This window comes from Lepidochelys kempii, chromosome 2 (assembly GCF_965140285.1).
Source record: "Lepidochelys kempii isolate rLepKem1 chromosome 2, rLepKem1.hap1, whole genome shotgun sequence".
NCBI classification, from domain to species: domain Eukaryota; kingdom Metazoa; phylum Chordata; order Testudines; family Cheloniidae; genus Lepidochelys; species Lepidochelys kempii.
In genome coordinates this window covers 221,819,482-221,834,610 of record NC_136381.1, presented here as the reverse complement: position 1 = coordinate 221,834,610, position 15,129 = coordinate 221,819,482, and positions in this window count along the sequence as shown.

The following is a 15,129-nucleotide window of genomic DNA, read 5'->3' as shown; positions in this document are numbered from 1 at the left end:
TTGTTACAAGGAGGAGGGAGAAAAATTATTCTCCTTAAGCTCTAAGGATAGGACAAGAAGCGATGGGCTTAAATTGCAGCAAGGATGATTTATATTGGACATTAGGAAAAACTTCCTAACTGTCAGGGTGGGTAAGCACTGGAATAAATTGCCTAGGGAGGTGTGGAATCTCCATCACTGGAGGTTTTTAAGAGCAGGTTAGACAAATACCTGTCAGGGATGGTCTAGATAATAGTTAGTCCTGCCATAAGTGCAGGGGACTGGACTAGATAACCTCTTGAGGTCCCATCCAGTCCTACGATTCTATAAGAACCTGGATCCCACTAGAGCCACTGGGGCAGCAGAGAGGGCCCACAAAGCCCACATTGCATCTGATGAAGTGAGCTGTAGCTCACGAAAGCTTATGCTCAAATAAATTGGTTAGTCTCTAAGGTGCCACGAGTACTCCTTTTCTTTTTGCGAATACAGACTAACACGGCTGTTACTCTGAAACAGATTCCTTGGGTTTCATTAAGAGATATCTACTGGTAACATTATTGTTCCTGCATAGCACAGTCAGCCATGTTCTTAAAAAATAATCTGGAGATTTGCTAGACTGTAAAGTAACCACACCTTCCCTTTTAACTTGCATTTCAGAAAATATGTCTGAAGAGGGAGGAACTGAGAATTAGTGGATTCCCATCTCTCAACAAAAGGGATACCCCCTACCCCTCCACCCCTCCACCCCTGCTCCCCACAGCAGATATATTTACAGGTCTGTGCTAGAAAAATATTCAGTTAATAGTGGTGTTTCTTAGAGTAAACTGGGAACACCCTCTAAAACCTTGAAAGGAAAATCCAAGACACATTTAGGAACCTATTTTTGTTTTATTATCTTTAAAGTAAAATTACACTAGAACAGTTTTTCAAGGAACTATCTTTAAAACATTCTCCTAATTTTCTTTAATACTTAAAACCTAACAGCATTATGTATTGATATTTAAAGAGACATTGGTAGCTTTTTCTAGGTTTGGAGAAGAAAATGTATTTTACTTTAAAACGACAACAAACTTTTCTAAACTACTTCAGCATTCTGGGTGTGATAAGATGTCAAAAGGGTAGAGGATTGTTGTACAAAAAACAAAGTCAAAACAAACCAAACAGTTTTCTTACTGGTGCAGACTAAATATAATGAATGTTAATAAACTAATAAAATGCCTAATTAAAAATATACAAAAAACTGGTTTTTGAACTCTTATTATGAGATGCCTCTTTTCCTTCCAGAAATGAGATCCCACTAAGATGTCTTTGCTAAAGAAGCATTAGCCATACCCAGAGTTACACACTAATCTTAATCTAGCCACATATTTATATATACCAAGACAAAATTACGATGTTAAAATGATGTTAAGGTAAAGAGGTAGATATCAGTAATATAACTTAAGGGTAAAACATTACAAGGTTGTTTTAATTACCCAAAACACAATCTTTACAAACCCAGGAAATTCAGGATTAAAGTTACATTTAAAAGAAATCCAACACATTAAGGTAAGAAATGCATAGTTAAGGTAGCCTAACAACCTTAACTCTGCCCTTTAGTGTTGCTATGCCATACCCATACAATTATGGATAAAGCATTTTAGTATTTGTGGTCCCATCTTAGAGTAAACTGATTGTTAAAGACACATTATATTCCCCCCCCCATGGTGTCACTGCTTTCCTATAAGCATGCACTGTCTCCTTTTGTAGCAGTGGAAACATATAACCGAGCGAGTAATCGCCATCTTCCTTTATTACTTATACCCAATTGTCAAATAAAATTGGTTTACAAAGTCTTTAACAAAATTATAATAAACTTTAACTAGAAAAGAACCTCTTTGAAATGTAATGATGGTTAAATAATTCTGGGAGGTTGGTAACAGAAGCTCTGTTGTTTCAGGAAAAACAACTTCTTATTTCTTATTTTTAACCAATCTATTTTTAACTTTCTAAAATTAGTGTTAGAATAACAAAGTAGTAAACCAGGGTCCTAGACTACTTCATTACCTTAGTTATTAGCCTGACAGACTAAGTGACTTGCCATTAAACATCAATGACAGAAGAGTTGAAGGGTTTAAAGGTCAATAAATACTCTGATAGGAATCCGTCAATGTAGCTTTTCACCTAGGAACTTCTGGAGTTTAAACATTGACAAGCTAATAGCTCCTTTTCCCTAATTAAGCAAACCCTTCTTCAGTAGCAGTTTGTCATGCCTGCACATTTTCAAGGTCTTAAAGATCTACCCCTATATAAATTAATTAGTAAACAGCAGAAATCAAAGCAATCCCAACCAGTTGACAATATTAATCGACTCTCTGTTGAAAGTTATTCTACTCACAAATTGTGAATGTGATAACAAAGATGGGTCAGATGCTGGCTCATAGTTACACAGGAGAACAGGGTGCTGATGACTGTTAGTCCCTTGTAACAAATCTCCACATAGAGTGGATCAATCTTGAGGATAGTTGGGCTTATATGAAAGGGATCAGAGAGGAGCCTGGTCTGTGGATCTATAAACAAGGAGCACACCCCTACGTGGTTCTGAGACCCACCTCTCTGTGAATGCCAGTTCCCCCATAGAGGTGCCTCAAAGAGAGGGATGAGGACCAGGAGCTGAAGTCAGATTCTGGAGGGGGAGTGGGGAAAGTTTACCTAGTGGGGAGATTGAATGGTTGCAAAGGGCAGTGGGGTCTTTTTTTTCTTGATTGTCAGACAAGACTTCTTACTTGTGACTGTGTGTGTGGTCACTGTCCTCATTCTTTATGTACTTCTAGAGCCTCCCAATCTAAGAAAATTGCTCAGGGTAACTCTCACCCTGTTGATCTTTAAACTGTAGCAACACAGGAGCCAGGCTCGCTATGGTTGAACCCTGAACTTTCTATTCAATGTAAATAGAGGCTACACTATGGAGCCATTCCAGATTACCGAGTAGGTAAAATCCATTTTAAACTGTGGAACTCCATAGGCCCAGGATGGAAGCTGAACATGAGATCTCCCTTGTCTCTAGGGCTATCTAAGCAATAACAAGAGACTTAATTTTTATTGACATTCTCTGGGGAAACTGTTGTAACCTTTTTGTGACCTGCCTTGAAATATAGGGAACAAATGAAATACTCTCACTTTAAGAACTCAGTTCTTCCCTTAGGTTCTCATAAAACCTTTGCCCATGGAATAATCTGTGTATCTAAGGGGCTCAAGTCTGCTTCAGTGCAAAACTGTTACTCTACCTGGATGCTGCAGTTCTCCAGAGAGTGCTCTATAGAGGTTACTACCGAATGCACTCGTGCTCATAGCCCCCCAAAGATTACATGCTTTGTCCCAAATAAGGAAGAATTAGCCTTCCAGCCAGGTGTCTGTACAGTATATTCCATCTGAATAGGTGACCAGATTACCCAGAGACCCAGCTGGTGCCACTGAAACTGGTTTCATTAAAATCCTGAGACCTGAGGTAACCCCACATTGTTCACACCTGTCACCCTATTCCCAATGTACTGCTTCACAGAGCATTGCTTCCCATGGCTGCCTCTCAGCTCCTCCCCTGGCCATTGTATGCCAGCTGCATCTCAGCTACCCAGAAGGGAAACCGAAAGCATAGTTACACCTGATTACAGGGGAGATGCACAAACTCCAGATGTAGTTCCTGGCCCACATATCAGTGGGAAGAGGATTTTATACCCTTTCTCCAGGACCCAGTAGGAGGCAGTAGGGACATGGCAAAAGGGGTAAAGGAGGCTTGGAAAGGGAGAGCACAGAGAAAATAAGAGCACTGACAATGCAGGATGAGGAGTGGGACCGAAAATACATTCAAGGAGGGCAAGGAATAAGGTCAGACGTGGAGCCTGAGAATACACAGAACAAAAGGGAGCAGGGCCTGTTGGAGGCAAAATAAAATAATGCACCAAAAGGTGAAAGCCGGAGAAAGTATGGAGGCACAGAGGCAGAAATGCACTCATCTAAATTTGGCCCAGTATTGATAGTATATTTTTATAGAATCTCCCCCGCCCCACTCCTGAATTTGTCTGTAGTTCTTTCTGTATCTTCTGTATCTTCCTGTATTTAGCTTTCACCCTCTCTGCTGCATTTTCACCACATGGGCAGGCTGTAGCTGGGATGGGAGAGTTCTAGACTGAAGTGTTGAGGAGAGTCAGGCTGGAAAGGGGGATACAAGCAGTGCAGGGGAGATGTAGCACCAGTCCAGAGTACACGAAAGGATAGGAGCGGGACCAGTTCGCTGTACCGGCCTCACTGGAAGAGAGCTGAACTGCTCCATCGGGGCAGTTGGAGACTGTCTAACAGAAATGGGTTGTTACTGCGGGTTTGACAGTGTTGTCCATCAAAGTTTGTTGGGTAAAATGCATGCCTTAGTCAATATATGTGCATTGCCTTCTGACTGGCTGAAATCTCCATCAGTCAGAACTACATGTGGGTAAATTAGGATCTGTCTGGTAACATGTGGTTTTACATAGCTTTCAATTAAATGAGATATCTAAATGCAAAACCTAGCACTCTGGCACTACATGGACTTTTGACTCTCCCGAGGACTATACACACACACACAAATACAAACTGCAAGGTATCAAGCAAATTTCAGTATATGAAATACTTGAGTCTTCTACCATTTACACAGGTGAGAATCAGGAGTAAACACGATTGTAAAGTGGAGTTACATTGGTATAGAACAGCCTGAAATGGGAGGAGAATCAGGACCACAATCTTCAGACTCGGCTTGGCTCAATCAGGCGTTACCCCAAAATAAATGTGGTATAAGCCAGAACAGAATCCCGCCCCACCTGAGGTGGGAAAAGTGGTTATTGCTTATGGAAGATGTGAGAAATACTGGAGAAAGACACAGCTATATATTTATCATGTAAATATAATATTTGATCTAAGATTGGTTTATTTGTCACATAAAGAGAAGGCTGGTCTGTTATGTTGGGTAAAATCTGCCCTTGGACTGGGATTCACCAGTTGGACAGGTGCCTAACTACCGCTGTAGGAGCCTAAATCCAACATTTAGCCATCATTTGCATACACAACCCCTCTGCTCAGCTGCCTCCTAACCCTGTAAGTAGCTATATATCCTCTGTTAAAGTCCCTGCGCGCCTACATTCCTGCTGGTGGCCACCTGCACAGCTGCAAAAATCCTGACCCTGCCCAGCACCTCAGCCTCACTGTCGTTTTCCTTTGGGGCCTGTGTTGGTAGCTGTGTTCTGAGCCCATCTAAACCCACAGGCGGAAGAGATGGCTCGCTCCCCACCCTGTCTTACAATCTTTGTACTGGTGGTTAGAACATTCACTCAGCATGTGGGAGCCCCAAGTTCAAATCCCCCACCCCACCCCTTCTGTTGTGGAACAAAGACTTGAATTTGGGTCCCTCATGGGAGGCCCCTAACCACTGAACTATTGGGTGTTCTGGAGCAGGCCTCTCTCTGTCAATCCTATTGGAGCTGTTTCACTTTGTATGAAATAATTAAATATTTACCGGAGTTGGGGATGGGAACCTGGGTCTCCCACATCCGAAGGGAGTGGATGCTCTGGGTGCATGCTCTAACCACTGGGCTAAAGATTATAAGGGGAGCAGTAGCTTGGCTTTTTCTGGAAAAAGGGCTGATCTGGCTTGGGCACCTAACTCCAGGAAAAGGTGCAGGGCTGTGAATCCCTCCGGCTTGAAGTTATGTACGTAACTCCCTTGGGGATGGGGGCGGTCACATCCCTTTCCTCAACATTTCCTAATGACTAGTGAAGGCACTTCCCTACTCAGCATGCTGGCTGCTGTGAATCTCTGTTTTAGGTGCCTAATGCTCCCCATGCATTGTATAGGGAACCTGGGCACCTAATTCTAGATTGTGAATTCCACTAGGCTGCAGGGCATCTAAGAGTGAGGTGTTGCAGCCTAACTCTCCCTCGTGAATCCCACCACTGCTGAATAAACATACATTACTAGCAATCCATATTTGGTCATAGTCAGTAGCCTGCCTGTGTTTGGCAGAGGTACAGAGATGGAAAGTAGACACACTGAGCTACCAAAGCAGAAAGAACACTTTGGAGCCTGACAGTTCTTGCCACAGTGCGTAGAGCCATGGGACTGGCCACTGCAGTGAACATTATACCCAGTTCTAAGTGTTTGCAACTATTTTTGACACTGTTCATTTGTGTTGCACAAAGAGCAGAACCAGGCTTTTATTTTATTCCTCTCCTCGACCCCCGCCTCCCAACTATTGCATGATGTGTGGGGATTTGCTCTAGCTGTGTGAGTCCCTTAAGTGCATCCCTGTAACTTCCATACAACAGCAAGAGCAATTATTCTATCGAAAGTTGCAACTCCCTCCACTCACACCCACTTAATTCATATACACCCCCAAAGAAAAAATCCCAGCCACTTTCGATCTGAGATCTCATATGTGTAGCTTCAGCCCCAAACCCTTTTTTATGGGTAGGTGCTAAACCCCAGAAACCTGAGGTGTAAATGGAAATGCTGATAGTCCCTTAGCTCCAGTGGATGCAACAATGACTTTTACTGATCATTTCATTCATGCATGGGCTGCATTCAAAGGCATTAGCCAGTCCACAGTAAATAAAAGAGAGCTGGAGCGGGCATTTGCTTAATTTCCCAGGAGACCCAAATGAGGGCGATCTAGGGTGTTATAGTGACACAAGCACAATTGGAGAAAGCCAATTGTAACCTGGATAAAATTAGGTAGCGTTCTCCTGCTGTATAGCTATGTTACAAAATGATCAACAACAAAAAATCATAGCTAATTGATACAGCTACTATCTAGTTTATACAGAGACAAAATCATTTCCTGTCATAGCTACTTAACAGCAAGCCGAATACATTTGCTAGGCTTCAGATCTAAAAAACAGGAGTGACAGAACTTTTTAGAAATGTGAATGGATTTAAAAAGAAGCAGACCAATTGCAAGAAAATGTTGTATAGAATATTTTTCTCTGTAGCTATTTTTGTTGGGGGATGGCAAGGTGGGGGTTGGCATTTTTTAACAACCAAAGCAGTGTTGTTGTGACAGCATCTGGGAATGTCAAGTGTAGGCACTATTCTATTGTTCAAAGCAGTAAAGAGAGTATGTTTCAATTAGTTTGAATTCAAGCTGTAGGGAGCTCTGCTTTTGGGTTAACTGAAAGTAAGGTAACCAGACTGTATCTTTTCCCTTCCTAAATGCTATGAAACTTTTCAAGTGAAATGTCACCTCATATTCTCAAGTCCAGATGTAAAAATCCTATAGTACTTAATTGTCTATAATTAAACAAAAACTGAGTCCAATCTGCTTAAGAGCCTTTGCAAAGTAGAATATGCAGCTGTACTAATAGAGACTAATTTTATTTGACTACCAATGGGGTAATTAGGGCTCGTTTGTTTTGATGTTCAATTTATTCAGAGACATCAGGACTTTCACTCTTTCTGCCTTTATATCTTCTTCTTGGTTTTATTTCTTCAAGCATATCATTTTGAAACACAGAATTAAAGGTTAGTTCTGCTCTCAACTGCTGTGGTTGCACCATAAATCAGATCTTGATGCTTTTTGTGTTTCAAAGAAATAATGTATTTGTCAACTTGTTTAACAGGAAAGGTTTCTATATAAAATCTGACTTCAATGTCAGGGGAAAGTCTGCTTATGGAGGAAATAAAGTTACATAATCTCATTGACAATTATGTGTTTCATTTAAGACATGGTCTCATCATCACTCATTATTAAATAGAGAGATACTTGACAAGGAACTCCTTTAGGAAAACGTGTCATATTTAAAGATATATAGCATGCATGTTATGCAGAAAATGTAAAGAGCCCAGAAACCTTGTTAAAAAACCCTTCCAACAACTCAGTGGTTTAATTAACCCTGGAGTAACTCCAGTAAGCCAATGGCAGACATATAATTTACATTAAAAAGAAAAGGAGTACTTGTGGCACCTTAGAGACTAACCAATTTATTTGAGCATAAGCTTTCCTGAGCTACAGCTCACTTCATCGGACATTGCATCCGATGAAGTGAGCTGTAGCTCACGAAAGCTCATGCTCAAATAAATTGGTTAGTCTCTAAGGTGCCACAAGTACTCCTTTTCTTTTTGCGAATACAGACTAACACGGCTGTTACTCTGAAACATATAATTTACATTAAGAATGGCCTACATCATTAAGGAGGGGATGAAAGTTCACCTCGACTTCTATAGGCCAGTATTTCACCCCAGAAATTTAAGGATGTCTTATTGGCTGTATTTGCACAATTTAATATGTAACACTATTGTCCTCAGTAGAGGAATAGTGTGGACTTTAAAAGACACATTTCAACTGTGATTAAATTAAGCTAAGGAAAATTTAGATGAAGCCAGATCATTGAAGTTATTTAAAAGTAATAGGTCAAGTTAATTCCTGGTATAGTTCCATGAAGTTACCCCAGGGATGACTTTGACCCAGTTTATTTTTGCAGGTATATTCATATGCTGTGGGCTACTAATTGTGGACAATATAAATTGTACTAAGTGGTCACATAACAGCCATCAATTTTCAACTCAGAACAGATCAGGCTTCCTTGAAGTGGGTGTAGCTGTAGAACACGCTTGTCAGAAACTGGAGCTGGATTTTCCTGTGGGACTAGTTGGGCTGGTTTTTATATGCTGGCTCCAGCCTGATTAAAACTTCCCCATAGAAAAAGACTTCTCAGAAACCTTGCCCTTGTGAAGGATGACCCACAGGAGATGGCCCAGTGTGACCTTCCTCTGTGCTTTGCTTACACACAGCATTTGCTGTGTTGGACTAAAGGAAAGTTAATTAGGACAGCAACATTGTATATTGTAATAGATGCCAGTGGAAGGGGTTGGTGTAAAGCACAGGGACTCCTGCGTGAAAGTGAGGCAATTAAGGCAAAACCAAAACACTGTGTATAAGTTAAGTAGGATTTTTAAGCACTCTGGGCTAAATTTATCTCTGGTATAACTCCATTGGAGTCAGTGGAGTGAATTGGGCTCTTTGGCATGAAAAATGAATGCTGCCCCATTTTACATAAAGTATGAGCTGTCTGCATATTAGCAAGGCTGGTTTCCTCCTGGCACAAGATCCTCTCACAACCTTTGCACCCAGTGGTTTTGTAACCTTATAAATGGCCTGACTGAATCAGACAAAAAGTGGTGGTGTGCCATGCTGCGATGTCTGCAACAGGCCAGCTTGCTCATTTAAAGTCCTAACGTATGAGCTGGGTTTTTCCAAGGCTATCAATTTTCATTAGCTGTTTGCTGTGTTAATAAGAGACAACCACAGCAACAAGTGGTACAAATGTTAGCCTTGAAATACAGAGCAACTCTGAAACCAGAAGGACTGGCAATAAAAGATGGGGGTATGTTTGCTCATTTGGCAGAGTTAAAAGTTCAGTTTATGTCTTATAGCAAGCTGACGTATACCAGACCAAATCCATCCCTGGAGTAGCTCCACCAACTTCAGAGGGATGAATTTGGTTCAGTGTTTTCCACGTGCAATTCTTCTTTTAAAAGAGTTTGGTTCAGAATTTTGGTTTCCTTGCCAGTCAGTGTGGGCCAGCAGACAGTGCCCAGGACCAGGACTGCAGAGATCTGGGTTCTATCCCTGGTTCTACCATTGACCTGCTGTGTCAGCTTGAGCAAGCCACTTTGCCTCTCTGTACCTCAGTTTCCCCTCCCACCTTTTGTCTATTTAGACTACAAACTCTTTGGGGACAGGGACTCTCTCTAACCCTGTGTCCAACACAATGGGGGTCCTCTACAAACCTCTGTAATATAAATTGCAGTAAAGCATTAACAATTGTTGTATATGTGAAAGGGGGCAGGGGAAAAGACCTGTTAGGAAATCCACTTAGTAGGAGCACCAAGGACCAATATAACTCATTCTACAGCAGAAACATTTTGTTTGTGTTGTGGTGGGATCACAGCTATAGAAGTAGCTCATGTCTCACCACGTGCATTCCTACATTGAACAACATAGTATGGATGGAACTGGGACCTAGTCCCACACCTATATCTGCATATATCTGTTCCTGGTTTCCGACTCACCAAAGTATTGCACATCTGGATGAGTATTGGACATCGGGGTAAATCTTCCTCCATGAACTTTTGCTTTTGACACAGACATATAATAATGCACCCACAAACCTGAACACACATAGCTATATTGTTGATGTATTGCCCCAGTAGGGCATTTATTTACTTAATTACTTATACTTCCTTTTGATCCTCCTCTGCTGGGAGCTGGGTGAATAATGTGTCCACTTATTAGCAACAGCAATGTGATGAGATGAAACTCCATTAAGAGACCCATCCTGTCATCTGATCTAACCTACCAGGGAGGGATGGAAGTCCCACCACATTTGCCAGACAGTATTACAGTTCCTGATAGGGATGTCTCTCTATCAGTCAAATTAATAAGTGGTATTTGGAGTCCCCTGTCTGTCTGTCTAACATGGAGTCTGAAGAAGGAGTTCCCATGGCCTAGGTGGAAATATAATATTTAAGAACCATTTAAAGCAGATCTGCTGCAATGCCTGTCTCCTGGAACTGAAGAATCTGGTGGCTGCAAAAAGGAATCTGCACTTGCGGAAGGACAATAAAAATATAAACCTTCCCCTTCCCCCTCTTCCCTCTGAAGTGAAGTGAGTATTTTAAGGTTGCAGTATCTCCATCCCGCCCTAGGAGCTCCCTCCTGCTCTGCCTATTAGCATAAGAAGGGTCTCATTTAATTGAACCTGTACGTGGGTGGTTCATCTCTTCGTGCCTTCCATTGTGTCGTGGGTGTTATGGTTGCAACATCATTTAGTGCCTGTATGAAAATGAAATGTTTTTCAGAATTAGGTCATAGGGAGTGGGTGAAAAACACAGGAGGAGAAAATCGAATTATAACAACTGTTCTAACGGCTGTAGGAATGTTCAGGCATATTTCTGAAAAAATGCCAAGCAAAATGTTACCATTTCTTTCCTTTATCCCTGAATAACTGTAGACAACAAAGGAAGGAAACGAGTTTTAGAAACTAACACTTTTGAATTATAGGCCCTGATCCTGCACTCAGATCCATCAGGACAGACCCTTGTGGCCCATCAGGCCTTATTTATCTCTGGTGTCATTCCACTGAATTCAGTGCAGTTACACCAGGGATGAATTTGGCTCATTACATTTAGATAACGTAAGATCTGAATTCACCTAAATTTTCTATCGCGTAATCTCATCAGCTGTGAAATATGGCTACTGAAGTCCTCTCTATCTTCCCTCAGTGCAGGACAATCTGGTTACATTTATCTTTGTGAAAGTATATCCCATACATCCCAAACATGGAGAGCCTTATTTACTTCAGTGGCCCTCCATGCACTTACAGGGATCACCTATGCAAAGCTAGTGGCAGGATCAGGGCTATAGTCAGGACTCTTATGTAACATTTCATTTGTGAGCTATACAGTTTTCCTCTGAACAAATTTCAGTCCTGGTGATAGAAGAGAGAGAGAGAAAGGGAGACTGACTGGAAGTTTTCTGCTTGCCATATATCATGTTCATTCTACCATTTAAAAAAAATCAAATTGCTTTTTAAATTAAATTACAAATAAAAATAAAACAAATAAAATAGATGTGCTGTCTGAAAACTGGAAGTAAAAATTGCACATTATTTTTTACGGATGTGCTACTGGGTAATACACGTCACAGGAGACTTTGCATAACCTGCTGCACACTATGTGACAGACAGCTTGTCAGGAAATGATCAGGATAGGCAATGATTTGGGACTAATTTTATGGATGTTTTCCAGTTTCTATTTTCTCTCCTGATCCTCCTTTCTCCTTCTCAGAACAAGAGTGCTTCTGAAATTTCCTGCTTAACATCTTTCACTCTGAATAAAGAATACACTAAACATGCCCCCTGCAGCTGGTCTTGGTGAAATTGCTCCTCTTCAGGGACCGTCAGATGATGTTGCCTTGTTTGAGAAGGTCCAGGCAGAAGGTTTTAGTGCACAGCACAGCCCACACTCAAGCCTGCAACCTGAGAAGTTTTGTCCCTCCCCCACTTACTACCTTATAGTTATACACACACACACATACACAGACTTTAAATGAACACAGATGGCTGGCACACAGGGAGTAGGCATCTTGGAAAACTGCCTCAGGGCTCTCTGGTTGCTGTCATCTTATTCTACAGACTGAGTGCCTTCAAGATGTCTGTGCTGTTTCTTAATCTTAGATCACTCCCTTTTGGGCTTTTAGCCACTTCCTGTGGGGAAATGTCACAGAGGCATCAGAGAGATACACAAAGATTGATTTGACTGAAATCAACATTGCCTTAACTCATAGGGGTTGTAGATTATTATCTTTAATAGAGACCATATTATAATAAAATCCAAATCAGATCTCAATTAGCATACTGTACTTTCCCTTCTCCAGTGTGTGTGTACCATTGTCTGATCGAGCGATTTGGTTCTTGTGTGAAAGAAAATAATTGGCCACAAGTAATATAAAATGTTGATGAAAAATGTGAATGTAATGAATGCTGATAACCAGTTTAAAAAAATTTCAGTTGCACTGAGCACATGTTTTCCCTCTTTATTTCTCTATAAAAATATGCAAACAATTACCTGACTTTGGAGGACATAATTACAAAGAGGTTCATCTCTAAAAGGTTATTATTGATTTATAGAGTTCTTTAGTTTAATAGAAGACAGACTGAGGAATAAAAAGAAACTTACTGTTTTCCCACAAATAATAGATGGTCTACAAGGGAAATGTAAGCTTTCGAAGTAGTATTTATAAGATGAACACGCCATGTGGTTTAAGATGTTTCTTGTATGTGTACAAAATCATTCAGAAATTCAAATGCAACAAGAACATTACAGCCATCTTCTAATAAAAGCAATTCAGTATGAAGCATTTTGATATGCCTTGATAATCAGTATCCATAGATCGTGCTAATGATAAAGAACATGGAATAATTTACAACTGCAGATAGAACATGAAATTTTAAAGATAAATCCGCAATCTGAAATCCACATATAAAATAAATTCACTTGACATCTGACTGATAGCTACAGGCCACAATTCTTCTGCACAAATGTGAAAATAGGGGTGTCTGGTGTATATTCTTCACCAAACATAGTGGTCCAGTAACTCAGTATGTCAGAGCTTGTTCTTACTCACATTTCAGTCAATGGGCAGAAGTCCTGAGGACTTCCATGGAAGCAGGATCAGGCCCTAAGTTAAGGCACAAATCAGACTATACAAGCTATAGTGGTTTCTTTTTTGTGATTTGTTTGCCTAGAATACTTAGACTGTAAATGCTTTGGTGCAGGGATCTTTTTTTTCATTCTATGTTTGTAAAGCACTTAGCACAATGAGTTCCTGTTCCATGATGGGCTCTTAGGAGCTATGGCTGTATAAATAAATGAATAAATCAATAATAATTCATATAATATAGATCAGAACACAATTTGGTTTCAGATAGAACTTCTCCATACTTATGGAACCCCAAAGCTAGTAGGACTAAACATAAAGTTAGGTAAGCAGGATGTGGCTTTTACTCATGTTAGCAAGGCAAGCAGAATTCAATCCTGAGTCTGTATGCTGTAGCAAGTCTCACCTCCCCTGTGTAGCAGAATTATTTACCAGATCCTGCAATGTTTATAGCTAAGAGCACATGCAATATATTTATTTGGATTTAACAAGAGAAAAAGATGACTATGCATAAGCTCTAAGAAGCCTGGCAATAATTAGATTCACATCCACATAAGGATATCGCCACAGCCTCATACAGTAAAGAATACTGTGCAGGCCAATACTGCAGCAAAATCTCATTATACTCCAGATAACCCCCCATGCACTCATCCTTCCCTAGAAAACCTACCATATAATCACATTTTCAGTATGCCCTGAAAGTCGACACAGATATTTGGGACCAAGGTCCAGAGCCAATAGGCTCTCATGAAGAGTACCCTTCCTGCTGCCCCCTCTCTCTTACAATTAGTATTGTCTAAATATTATAACATGGCTTGTAAACAGATCCAGTCTAGGGCAATTTTAAAAGTAGGTCAGGTTAAAACAATAGTGTATTATATGTACTATGATTATAATTGCTCGTGATCATCATTCAGCAAAATACCTCGAATTTGTGTGGTAGGGGATTTTTCTATCTACAGTGTGAAAGTTCTCACAGTAATGGAAAGACATATTGTAACTCTTCTGTTCAGCATCATTATGAAGAGAAATCAAGAATTCCACACTGGTCTTTATAAAAATTAATGGTAAGATATTGGGAGCATCATGTTGCAGTATTATTTCTGTATAGGGATCAGTGCTCAGTGCAAAGTGATGGTTTCCAAGCTTCTGTGGTCTGTGAACTGTAAAAGATTTGGGCTTGAACCTGGTCAGATCACATGAATACCACATTCTGTTTTGCATTATTATCTCTTTAAGTGGTTTCTCAGGGCTCATGAAAGATGGCCAATAGGGAGTACTGGTGACAAACTCTTCCATTTGCACACAGAACAGGTAGGGAATGGGATGTGGCAAGGCAAGCTGCCTCACACCACTTCACAAATGTGTCTGAGCCCTCAGCAAGTGGAACCATTTCTTGGAACGAGAAGAATCAGGTTTTGTCCCCATTCAATCCTGGGCCAAAAAAGGTCTGAACTGGAGCTAGTTGTTATATCAACCCCCACCCACTAAGCAATGGACTGAGACCACTAGCCCATTTCGCATAGGGCACTGAACCCTTGTCAGACAACAGCTTTCAATTACTGGTACTTCACTTCCGAGACCTGGAAATGTAAAGCTCTGTATCTCCTTACCGACCTTCCAAATGAAGCAGCTCATAAGAATCAGTGTGAAAAACACAGCTTTCATGTGAACTGCTATGGCCCAAATGCTGGTTACTTCTTCCTTGTACAGAGGTAAAGAGGCAGACAGGAAGACAGCTGCAAGCTGCACCAGTTACACCCGACACTCAGACCACCCCCCGCCCCAGCTATGGAGTTACACAAGTTCTCCACTGCTAGAATCAAAAGTTGGACATTCCATGATGGGATCTGGGCTAGAAGGGCCTGGTGTTTCATTAACCCCATTACAGATAGCACAGAACCAAATCCTTATTATTCTCTAATTTAGA